This window comes from Chanos chanos, chromosome 4 (assembly GCF_902362185.1).
Source record: "Chanos chanos chromosome 4, fChaCha1.1, whole genome shotgun sequence".
In the NCBI taxonomy this organism is placed as follows: Eukaryota; Metazoa; Chordata; class Actinopteri; order Gonorynchiformes; family Chanidae; genus Chanos; species Chanos chanos.
In genome coordinates this window covers 4,341,859-4,354,975 of record NC_044498.1, presented here as the reverse complement: position 1 = coordinate 4,354,975, position 13,117 = coordinate 4,341,859, and positions in this window count along the sequence as shown.

Below are 13,117 nucleotides of genomic sequence, written 5' to 3'. Positions count from 1 at the left end.
GTGCACAAAGTCCCTGTTTTGATATGTACCGTGGTTCTGAGGTCATGGATCAGTACGTTTTTTGGGTACAGCAGGAAAAAAACAAACATATGCAAACTGTAAATTTACTGTCTGACTGCTAACAGAGAGCTGTTCCTTGCCGAGCTGAAATGACACACTGGGGCCAAGATTTTGAAAATACCGCTCAGCCTCTCACGTTGCTAAAGCTTGGAAAATAAGCAAGAACAAGTAGGCTGCCTGTTTTTATTTATTTATTTTTTTTATGGCAATCAGAATGGTAATGATAAGAGAACCTGTATTTTGTTTTGTCTGCTGGTCCGTTGGAGAATGGCATCACAGCTGGCGTGTAGTTTTACAGACAGCGCTGGCAAGGCCTCTGGCTTTGTCGGGTCTCTTAACGGGTTACGCTGGGAAGCACACGCGTGTCTGGGAACGTCAGGTAAGCCTACAATCTGGGAATTACGTTTGAAAAGTGCTCTTGGCTGAAAACATGCCAGTAAAGAGATTCTAAAGTATATTTATCAGGCGACCATATTGAAAGAGAATGAGAATGAGAGAGAGAGAGAGTGTGTGTGTGTGTGTCGATGACAGAATGAGAGAGAGAGAGAGAGAGAGAGAGAGAGAACACACAAAAGACATAAGGTGCATGCCCACAAACAGCAGAAAGAGTGTTCCATGACAGTGGGTGTGCCCATGTACATCAGTGACTGTATGTGTTAAAGAGCAGAGGTGTGTGTGTGGTGTGGTGTGATCAGTGACTGTAGGTGCTAAAGAGCAGAGGTATGTGTGTGTGTGTAATCAGTGAGTGTATGTGTTAAAGAGCAGAGGTGTGTGTGTGTGTGTGTGTGTGGTGTAATCAGAGAGTGTACAGGGTCCAACACTATGTTTTTTTTTTCTGGTATGCATTTATGTATCATTTGTTTATTTTTCCTGTGTGGTTTGAGTTTCTGTCAAATACCAGTCTTCTTCTGTTTTATGAAACAAATCCAAAATTTTCTTTAGAGAGATTTTCTTTAAAAGGGCATGTTTTTCTTTAAAAGAAAAACACATTCTTTTAAGAGAGCGTATTTCTGATTAAAATGTCTCTTTACCCGCTGAGTGCAAGCTGGGAGTGGTCGTCAGCGTGACGTCACGTCTGCGATCTGTGAGAACACACAGGTAACCCAGGTAACCGGTGGGCGGCGGTTGGATTAAGGCGACCAGACGTCACCTGCCGAGGTTCAGCGTGAGCAAGCCGATACGCCACAACACGATATCGGTCAAAAGCTCTCGATTCTCTCCCCTCGGGGCATTCGCGTCGGTGGGAGTCGATTCTTCGCCTCAAATTGACAGTTTGCTCCACAGTCTGTGTCCAGTGAAGAGGGGCTGAGTCCAGAGTGGTTTAGCTCACTTAGAGATGTCTGTCAGAGACAGGCAGAGGGCCACAGTGACATTCTAACCATTCACTGTCTTTTTGCATACCTCAAACACCATAAAATGATGACTTTTAACTACTGTTTAATTACCATAGGCTAATAATGACCTAAAAGGGTCTGTTTTTATTAATGATGTATAAATGATATAGTAATGCTTAAGTTATTAACGATTTGTAAATTTAAGTTGTGTAATATTATTCTGAACAGTCCATGGTATGGATTATAAATCAGCAGTAAAAGAATATTTTACACATGTCTTTACACATGTCTTTACACATGTCTTTACACATGTCTTTACACATGCAGAACTGTCCATGCTCTTCCCCTGATGAGGATTACACTCTGATTTCTCAGTGTTTTTTTTAAACAGCAGACGCACCGATGTGCACACACACTCACTCACACACAGACACACACACACACACACACACACACAGAGAGAGAGAGAGAGAGAGAGAGAGAGAGTACACGAAACCAACAAGAAGACCTACTAACCTACTGAACTCACTCTGATAGAATACGTGAGGCTGGTTCTTATTAAGAGTTATCTGAGTAAACCAGAGAGCACAAATGAACGATGCTCTCCTTGTACTTTCCATCTCTCTGTTTCTCTCTCTTCATCTTTGTGTGTCCCCCCCCCCCCCTCTCTGTCTCTCTCTCTCCATCTGTTTGCTCTCTCTCTCTCTCTCTCTCCCCTCTTGTGTTTATTTCATTTCAGTAGCTGTGGTTAGATGCGGGATTGGAGTGAGGACTGAGTGGTGTGATGTCTCTTGGCGAGGCTGCAGCCGCGGGGGAGGGGGAAACGTGTGGTGCCCAAACTCTTCCGACCACCTCGCTCTCTGTGAAACGAGGCACTGATTCAGAACACAATGTGCTTTGCCTGTTAGGAACAGATCACCCTCATCTCCCTCCTCCTACTTACTCACCCACCCACCCACACACACACACACTCACACACACTCACACACACACACACACACACTCACACACACGCCCTGGACCCTGCTCTGCTCCTAATGACTCAAACTACGATGCTGACACCACACACACCAGTAACCCTTTTGAGTGTGTGCATGTATATGTGTGTGTGTGTGTGTGTGTGTGTGTTTTCAAACTCATGCGTAAGGTTGTTTAAGCCTAGATGTGAGACCGCTTTTCCCCAAAGACACTCAACTTTTCACCAGGTACCATACTGGTTTAATACCAGTATGAGTGTGTACGTCCGCTCCAGACTGACTCATGTTACTGTCTCTGCACATAAGGGCCAATGTGGATCAAACGGGGCCCCAGGCACACAGCACGGGCCGGGAGTGAGAGTCACGTTCCAGGCTCTTAACGTAGAAAACATTGGGTTGAACGTGAAACTGATCAAATTATCGATGTAAAACAAACAGTATGTGTGACTGGATTAACACAGCCCTCAGTTCTGACGGCAGATCGGGCTCAGGAGATGTTTATCACAAATGCTAACGTGCTGAAACATAAGCAAGGCGCTAATAATAAGCACTAATTGGGTGTTCCATAACCCTGCGCTAATGAGCACTGGAACAGTGTCCTGCTGTCTGGCACGTCACGTTGGGCTTAACTGGTCACCAGCTGGAATACATGCTTCTCCAGTTGCACTGACACCGAATGCATCTAGTGGTGTCTACATATAGTCTGCATATAGTCAATCTCTCTCCCTTGCTCTCTCTGTTCCTCTCTCTCTCTCTCTCTCTCTCTCTTTCTCCTGCTGGGCTAGCTGGGAGGCTGCTGACTGGGAGGCGGCTTGAGTGATGATGTCATGCTCTGAGGGAGGGCGGCCTAGTGTGGGTATGACTCCCTGAGGAGTCCTGAAGGTCGCCTCACACAGTCTGTTCGACGTGACTCCTCAGCCACTCTGACGTCATCATCGTCATCATCATCATCATCATCATCATCATCATCATCATCGTCATCATGGCTTTAAATAAATAACGATTCAATGATTAGGAAATTCTTTTATTTTTCAGGCATGATAAATTTCTTTTACCTTAAAAATATGGGTCGGGTTTAAAAGACAAAGATTAACACATTAAGTCCTATACTAAATTAAAGGCCTATACTAAATGATGCGTTTTTAAACTAAATTAGCTCATTTGTTGAGTCCAGTTCTGCTTGTCATCATTTAGGAGCCACACTTCAGCTCCGTTTCAAAGAACTTTACACTATTTTAAAATTTTGATTAACTGTCATTTAGAAAAACCCCCCCCAAAAAACTCACCCTAAGATGATCGAATAGACGTGATATCGATCTGTTCCCCTAGGCTATGATAGCTGAATTTGAAGATGCTAGCATTACCACCTCCCAGCTTGATAAGATGAGTGTGTCTGAGAAAACCCAGAGATCAGAACACGCCCGACGTTTGGCCTCTTATTCCTCGATCTTATCATTCATATTTTAATGTTCAGAGTTTTGCTCGGAGAAGGCATTGGAGATGAAGATATGTGTGTGTGTGTGTGTGTGCAGTCTAGCCAAATATGCACTAACAGAAAGAAAAATTAATGAGGTTTTTCCGGACAGACTCCGCATTAATGCCTTGTCGTCTGAGTAACCGACCCGAGCTTAAATCCATTAAGTTGACCGAGAATAATGGACTACATGCAACTGTTGCTTTCAGAACCCAGTAGGTTGTAGACCAAACACTGGAGACAATGTCAAACAGCAGCCTTTCATGCCGTACCGTTTTTTTTTTTTTTGGGAAAGAGGCCAAAGGGAGGCTTAACCAGGCAGCAGAGGAAATATCTGAGTGACACCCCCCCCCCCCCCCCCCCCCATACCCCCCACCCCCAAACACACACACACACACTTCCTTTACCCAAAACCAATTTCAGCACACTTAGTGTGGGCACTTAGTTGTATTCAGCACTGATGTAAAAATCTCACTTTGCGCCATTAGTTTCTGGCTTCAGGAGCTTTGTGCCTGCTTCATGTGTGTGACTGAAGGTCATTACAAAGAGATGAGCTCGGAGTTAATTAACTGGAAATGGTGGATGATATCGAGATGTGCAGGTTTAAAACGCAATTCTACAATGACGTCATTAAACTGACTGGATACGAGATTGTCCTTAGTCAGGGCAGTCCTCATTCTCTCATATCCTGAAAGGTGTGTGTGTGTGTGTGTGTGTGTACAAATACGCTACGATTCAGACTTTGGATACTCCAAGTGCTCACTTGGCTTTCTAGGTGCATTTTCCTTGGTTATTCTCCGCTGAAAATCGTTTTTTTCATCCAGTCAGAGGTTTGAACTGAAAACCATTTGTAGTCCAGTCCTGGGGTTAAACTGTACTCAGAACACTGGCTACAGACACACAGTTAGTACAGACAGTCCTAACCTTAAACCTGTGCTACTTATGACCTTTTGCCCAGACGGTCATCTGATGCCTGAAGAGCCAAAACCCCAAATTCCTTGGAATTCTCCCTGGCAAAAAGGTGTGAGTGTAGCTGAAGGATTGAATAGAAGTGTTCTCGCAAAGACATGAAGGGGAGGGGAAAAAAAAGACACGAAAACTTGTGTGCTGTTTTTTTTTTTTTTTTTAACTCTGTTGTCGTGGGGATAAGGGATACTTCTTTCAGTCCCACAGTTCACATTTATGTTTGGAGAAAGGTACAAGACCTGCCCTGCTTCACAAGACGACTACCCTTTCAATTATTCCTCCAGATTCGTGAGGCGGACAATCTAAACGGTGGGGCTTGATTAATTCCCTCACGAGGAGGGCTTCATCCAAGTGTGTTATTTCATGTTGCCCCGGAGACGAGAGCAGACAGACCTGATACGCTACGCTTAAACTTTTGACCAATTTTATTCCCTCCTCCGTTTACAGAACAAGAGTAATCCAAGACTGGCAAAGCGCTATCTTTATATCAATATACATTCACATTTAGTCGTTTTGGCGGACGCTTCTGTCCGAAGTGATTTACGAAAGGGCCTGGAGAACGAGCTTAAATCAACATGCCTCAGTTTGCAAAACTAGAGCCAGGAAGCACTCAAAGGACTGTGTACGGTTTTAGTGCTTTATTGAGTCAAGGTTTTTTTTTTTTTTGTTCCTTCTGAAATACTGAAATACAGACACGTAAAGTTCGTGCTCAGGGGGTCAGAGAGATGTGAAAGAAACGATTTTTGGAGGCGGTTTTAGAAGCTGCTGGTGCCCAGATACATTGAATGATACGATGCGTCTGAGCGTCTGATGGGGAGAGGCAACTCGTACCACCGTTTTAGAGCTAGGTGTGAGAAGATGCGAGATTGAGACCTTAACCTGTGCCCAGTTGGTGCCGTCAGAACGGAGCAGACCGGACGCGGGTCATGTAGTTTGACTGCGGTTTTGATGTGGACAGGTGGAGAGTTCTGTTGACCGCTTTGAAGGCTGACGTCCGGGTCTTGAACCTGATGGTGGCGGCAACACGAATCCAGCGGTAGGAGGCAAAGAGAGGCATGTGAGTGTTTTGATGGGTTAAACACTAAGCAAGAGGCCTCTGGAGTGGAGGAACTGAACGCGAGCAATGATCTGTACGTGTTTAACTGTGTTGCATGTGACTGTTTTCTGATGTTTAGAGTCTCTGGTATTTGAATTTTTTTTTTGTTGTTTTTTTTTTACTTAATTTTGTATCTGAGGGAAAAAACAACCCAGTTTAAGAGAGACAAACTTTTAATTCACTGCTGACAAGTGCCACACTCTTGCTTGCTCTCAGAACATGGATCGCCACAGCTTCGGCCAACTTTCCCAGTTACCAAGGTTCACCTGAAGAACCATGAAATTTTAGTGCTGACAGACACCGACCTCACTGAGAACCATGTGTGTTCTTTTCACAATTTGCTTCATCACTCATGAATTACAAATGCAGCTTAATCCATATAAAGAATGAGAAACCCGGCTACTTTTAAACCTTAGTTCATTTTTATCCGGCTGACAGATGATGGTTAAAGGTTATTAACGGGACGCCACACGGTTGTAATAACTCCTCTCTTTCTCCTCTGCAACCTGGAAATCTTGAGGAGGAAGAGCCTTTGAGAGGAGTAAAAGTAGGCAATTCCCATCGCTACGGGTGGACAGTGGAGCCGAAACCATTATCGATGTTGCCGTGGTGACGGCAGAAGGAGCGCCGGTGAGACGGTGTGGCGAAAAGCCTCTGTCACGCGGGGACTTCTGTGAGTGTTAAACACTGACTCTCCTCCATGTCTCAGGTGGCCTCTCTCTCAGGTAATTGAGCCGCTCTTTGTGAAAAGTAAAACAGGAAGCTGTTGTGTGCGAACGCAACGGGCAGAAAAAAGCGAAACGCGTCAGCGAGATGCTCTTACTTTCCATACCCTTCACTTCCCAGAGACGAGAGGAAAAAAAAAAACCCCACACTGTTATCTGGTTATTATCTGATTCGTTCTGAAATGTTTCTTTTGAAATCTAACACGGCGACAGCGGGAAAATAAACATTCTTTGATTTGGTCGATGTTCCAGTTCCAATTCCTTACTGAACTCAGCTCAAGTGTAGCTCGTGAGACGAAATCAAGACCAGGCAATGGCTTTTCCACTCAGAGCACAGAGACACTACTTGTGACCACTCGTGGAGAGGGCTTGGTCTTCAGCTGTTACCTACCCAAGCACTAAACCGAGAAACTTAATTGGATACAATTATCCAAAGATTGGGACAGTGCTCCCCCCCTTTTTTTTTTGTACAGGTGTTATTGAGGAGTTGATGAAAAGATTGTAAAACTTGGGCTCAGGCCAGCTCCTGAGGAAACGGACTTGACACCTCTGCTGTAGACATCTGAGAAACTGCACATGAACATGCATATGGGCTAGGGTTTCACGGCTCACGGTAAGATTCCTGGAGATTGTTAAAAAAAAAAAAAGAAAAGAAAGAGATTTATGATTCATTCTCTGCCAGTGTGAACCTTTGTGGGGTTATTTTTGCTCTGGTGTGGAATTCTTTTTTGTAAATAGTAAAGAAATTAATAAAAAAAATAAACATTTTTTCTTAAGTTTATCTTAAGCTGACTCATCTTAAAAGGCTGATGCAACAGACATAAAAAAATGATATATATATATATATATTTTTTTTTTTTTTTTCAGAATGCACAATTCTATATGTGTCTGCAGATAGCCATTAGATGAAGAGATTTGTGAAATAAGAAATAATTCAGTTCTACACACACACACACACACACAAACACAAGCTGCACAAAAGAGACTTTGATCACAAACAAAATGTTAATGAAATGATTTTAGCATTAATCACGAGTAAACCATTCACAAAGAACGATTAATGATCAGTGCAGACCAAAGTAAAGAACTTTTCAGAATGACTGGATGTTCTATTCTAGTTTTCAAAATGACTGAATGTTCTACTGCACTTTTCTAAATGATGATGTTCAACTCTAGCTTTCAAAATGACTGGATGTTCTGTTCTAGTTTTCAAAATGACTGGATGTTCGACTGCACTTTTCAGAATGACTGGATGTTTGACTCTAGTTTTCAAAATGACTGGATATTCGACTCTAGTTTTCAAAATGACTGGATGTTCGATTGTAGTTTTCAGAATGACTGGATGTTCTACTGCATGTTTAATAGTCTCTTTGATCCGTCGCACTGTTCACCAGATTTAGTGATCAGAACCAATCAGGCTGTTTTAAACACGGCCGTCAAGACGTCTTACAACTCGCACGGAGACGGAGCCCCCCGCCCAAAAAAAGGTTTCATTCAGGGAGTTTCCCAAAATGAAAGGAAAGTAAATGAAACAAAGTCGTTTGAAAACGCCGGGATATAGGTGTTTCTGTAAACACTTCTGAGCGCATTTGAGTCAGGGGCATTAAAAAAAAAAAAGCCACTTGTGAGAGTTTGGCTGTGTTTCTGTCACTCTGTGTGCCCGCGCCGTCAGAGAGGAGAGAAGTGAATGAAAAAGGAACAGGAGTGAGACCTGTATGAGTGACAGCGTGAGGCACAGAGAGAGAGAGAGAGAGAGAGAGAGAAGAGAGGGCTCACACCCTGCTAATTAATTTCCACACCTGAGGCTCCCATTGTGTTTCATGGGTATGTGTGTGTGTGTGTGCGTGCGTGTGCATGGGTGTGTGTGTGTTTTAAAACAGCACAAGCGCCTGTGTGCGCTGTCTGTCAGTTGTCAGCAGGGTTTTTTTTCTGCGGACATATGGCAGGCAGGACAGGTGATGGACGGAAGGACGGACTGTGCTGTTGACGGCCACCGTGGAGAGAGAGAGAGAGAGAGAGAGAGAGAGAGAGAGAGAGAGAAAGAGAGAGAGAGAGAGAGAGAGAGAGAGAGAATGTTAGCTACCTGGCCCTTGTCCACGTGGTAAGTTTGCATGTACGAATCCTGCCGGAGACATATGCTTCAGTGAGTCTTCCAATGCCAGGAGCCTGGAAGTCCAGGCCTCTGGAAGCCCGACAGTAATTCCGCAATCTGTTCTTCCAAAGTCTCAGGGGAATCCCCCTCCCCAAACTCCCCCCCCCCCCCAAACCCCCTCTTCAGCTACACATCTTAAACAGAGCTGGAATCCAGAGATACACAGAAGAAGGTGAAAGAATTATTAGCTCCTATATCTCACAGTGTTTAGAGCAGGGCATTGCCATCTTTACTGAAGGTCAAAATTTAAAAAAGAAAAAAAAAAAAACTGTTTTGCAAAATAACACATGGCGTAATGTGAGGTATGTTTCCATGGGCTGGTACAGTATGTGGGCTCTGGAACCATTACAATCCACGATTTCACTGCTGTTCATCCGGCAGATGACTCTGTTCATGTGTGTGCGTGTTTGTGTGTGTGTGTGTGTGTGTGTGTGTGAATGAAGGAGAAGCACAGATCCGTCTGCTGCTCCACACTGGGACCCTGTCCAAAATTGGGTGGGTAACAGGGTCAGTGACAGCCGAAGGCAAGAACGAGCAATCGCTCACGAACAGATCCCCATCTCACCCAAAGCCCATCTCACCGTGGCCACGCCAAGCCTCACTCTGGCACTCTGTTTCCTCCCTCAATCCTGAATAGATGTTTAGGTGGCTTATGGCTAAAAATGATCACTTTTGTTGTTGTTGTTTTTGGTTTATTTATCATGCCAGAGAGCATGGTTGCTTCCCCTGGGCAGGGGCCAATGCTGATGTCATGGTCTCTCCTCTCACACAGATGGCTTGAAACTCATGATGTTCCCAAAGGCCGTTTCTTTTTCACCAAAGACTGCCTCCTCCAATACCAGAGACCGCCCCTCCCCACTCAGAGACCGCCCCTTCCTTTCCCGAAGACCACCCCTTCCCATCCAGAGACCGGCCCTTCCCACCCAGAGACGGCCTCTTCCTTCACAGAGACCGCCCCTTCCTTCACAGAGACCGCCTCTTCCTTCACAGAGCCCGCCCCCTTCCTCTCCTCTGCATATTAGCCAACACAGCAGCCTCATCGGCTTCACTCTGAGAGATGGATGAAAATTCAAATTCTCTGTGTGTAAGAATTCTGAAAAACAGAAAAATAGGTGCTAGCCAAACTACTTAAATTTGTCACAGGAAAACACAATGAGAGAGTTTGAAACTGGAGCCCTCTAGACACATTCTCCACTATGTTCTGTGGCCTTCTAAAGTGTCTCATGTTGTGTTTTATGTAAATCCCCCCCTCCCCCCCCCCCGGCCCCCAAACACAGCTGAAATAAAGCAAAAAGCAAAAGCTGAACACAGAGAGAACGTGGCTCCAGGCATTGTTTGCTGCTACTCGTTCATTTTGTCTCAGTGGCCCCCCTTCCTACCCCCTACCCACTTATTCTCAAATGTCACTTTTCTTTTAAAAGTGAAGTGTCCATTTTCCACCTCTATAACTCAGTGTTGTAAAGTTAAACGTGTCGGTGTCAAACGATTTCCAATTCTACTCCTTCTTTTTGGGAACGTTTTCGGCGATGTGTCCCGTTTTTTTTTTTTGGCATCTCATCCCTGCCCAGGCCTGAAGTCTTCACTGAAGCAGGTGCAATCCTTTACAGGCTGCTCTTAATTCCTTTGGGACGGAGTGGTGTGCAACATGACAAATGGTCCCTGCGACAAATGAGACGGGAGGAAATGGTTCCGCCGCAGAAGGATACGACAGGTGCGCGGCTGAGGAGAGACAGCTGTGTGCAGCGGCTGGAAAACTGGGTCGCCAGGGAACGCAACCCAAAAATCGGAGCTGTTTTTTTTTTTAAAAGAAAGTGCAGTAATGTTTTTTTTTTACGACGGCTCTCTTGTCGCCGAAGTCACATGAAACCCTGACGCGAGAACACGATGCTTAGTCAGGGCGTCGCAGTGGCTCAGAGAAAGCAGTTGAAGGATGTTTTGCAAAAAATCCAAACGCCTACAAATGAGTGTTCAAAGAGCCTGCCCCAGCTGGCTTCAGTGATGCCTGACATCCAAAGGCAGAGTGTGTGAGGTGAGGGCTGTGTGTACTACAGAAAGATGAAATGGAACTCTATATATATATATGTGTGTGTGTGTGTGTGTGTGTGTGTGTGTGAGTGTGTGTGAGAGAGTTTGTGGACGGGGATTTGGAAGATCTGAGACTTGCTGAAGCTCAGTGACGGCAGATGATTACTCCGCCTTTCTCTCTCTCTCTCTGTCTCTCTCTCTCTCTGTCTCTCTCTCTCTCTCTCTCTCCCTTTCTCTCTCTCTCTCTCTCTCTCACTCCCTCGCTCTCTCCCTCTCTCCCACACACACAAACATACACTTTGATTTTGAGAGGAGATCTGTGAAAATGAAAGCAAGCCGTGCCTTTTGCCTTCTCCACCGGCATTGGCCATTCAAGATCAAAGCTTTCATCACTGTCTCTCTCTCTCTCTCTCTCTCTCTCTCCACTTTCTTCACCCCCCCCCATCAAAACTCTCACCCTCCCTCCCCCCCCCCCATCTGAAAATGTAGAAGCTGCTGAGGAATAGTGATGACTGAGGTTTGTGTTAGTGCAATGGAGCCATGAAAAAGTCTTCATTTACTAGCCCCCCCCCTCCCCCAAAAGCCATGGGTCATGTTCCGTGCTTCAGACACATCTGATTCCTGCCTGGGCTTCGGGTCACTGAAATGAGCCCTTTTTTTCTTGTTCTACATCAGAGAAAGACTCAGAGTATCATTGACAGAGAGATGGGCCTGAACAGGCTACTGCTGTTCTCAGATCAGTGTGAAGCTTTAGGGGATCTGGATACAAAAAAAAAAAAAACATTCCCCAGTGTTCATTCTTTTTGGAGAAAATAATTTCCTGAGGTTTTAAAAAGTTTGCTTAGCTGGCACATGAGCCCCTGTTTTTGACAATTTCTTCCTTGTAAATATTGCTTTTTTTTATTTTATCCCGATGATAAGGAAATGTTATTTCCGCCAACAGATATTTGCCAGTGTTCCTGCTGTTTACGTTTTGAAATCAAACAATTTGATCAATGTGTGAGTTTTGCGGGCTCATTGAGCATAAATGCCGTCTTACTGGCCAATGGTAAAACACGCTGCTTTGCCCTGTGGCAGCCAATCAGGCCTGTATCAATAAGTCTACTCAATACACCCTAGGCTGGCAAGAATCAGAGCTTTCTTCTTTTTGACATTTTTAAAAATTATTTATTTGAAAATGTGCAGTTGACAGAAAAGTGATACTCAGAGTACATCAATATATTTTTGTCTATGCTGTAGGTCGTTACAGAAAACGAGCATCTGCGTGTGTGAGGAAAAAAAAAAAAACAACAGCTATCGAAATTGTTTGAGGTTGTGACAACCTGGAAGTTTGAGGTCTGATAAGAACACACGTCATAAACTTTGTCTTGATGCATGCTCAATAATCCAGGAAATCCCAGAAAGTGGAATCAGTTCACCTGGGCACAATGTTTAGTAGTAGGAGAAACGTTTCATCACTCATCCACGTGACTTCATCAGTCTCAGCCGACTTCAGGTATCCCCAACCTTATAAACAGCACAGCTGCATAACGACCGAAACCAGCGCATCTGCAAAACAACGCAACCGACGGTCGGCATCATCTGCAAATTGGCGTGACCATTGATTACAATGTCCACGTGTACCCTTCACAGAGGACTGGGGAATAGCTGCAATCACAGGATTGTACGATGGCGAAAGGTGTCCTCTCAGACCGCCTCTTTTGTCTGGTGCTCTTCATCTTTTTGGCCTCGCAGACATTTTGGGGAGAGGGTGTATTTTGGAAAACGACCGTAAGGGGTACGTCTGACCCGAGAGTCAAAGCTTTAAAAGGCACACCTGTTATGAGTTTTTGCTTTTTTTTATCCGCACTGAAAAAGACGAAATGTTGTAGTTTGGTCTGCAGATTTGCTGTCGCCGAGGCAGTTGTGGAGGGCAGAGTTTGAAACGAACCAGATATGTTTCCCTAGATCACATTTTGTCAACTTCATGTATAAAAGCAGAGAGAATTTAGTGACATTGCTAAAACTTCAAAGTCATAACAGCTCTGAGGAGGAAAATGTAGAAAGTGACATGACATCTGACATGAGCGAAGACTTTACCAGACAGAAACCAGAGAGAGATCTGTACATGACTCTCCCACAGACGCTGAGCAGAGCTTCAGGGGTGTGGTTAATCCACAACACAGACACAGGACTCTCTCCTCCTCTCTCTCTCTGTCTCTCTCTCTCTCTGTCTGTCTCTCTCTCTCTCCCTCTCTCTGTCTGTCTCTCTCTCTCTCCCTGTCTCTCTCTGTCTCTGTCTCTCTCGTTCCGTCTCTCTCTCTCTCCC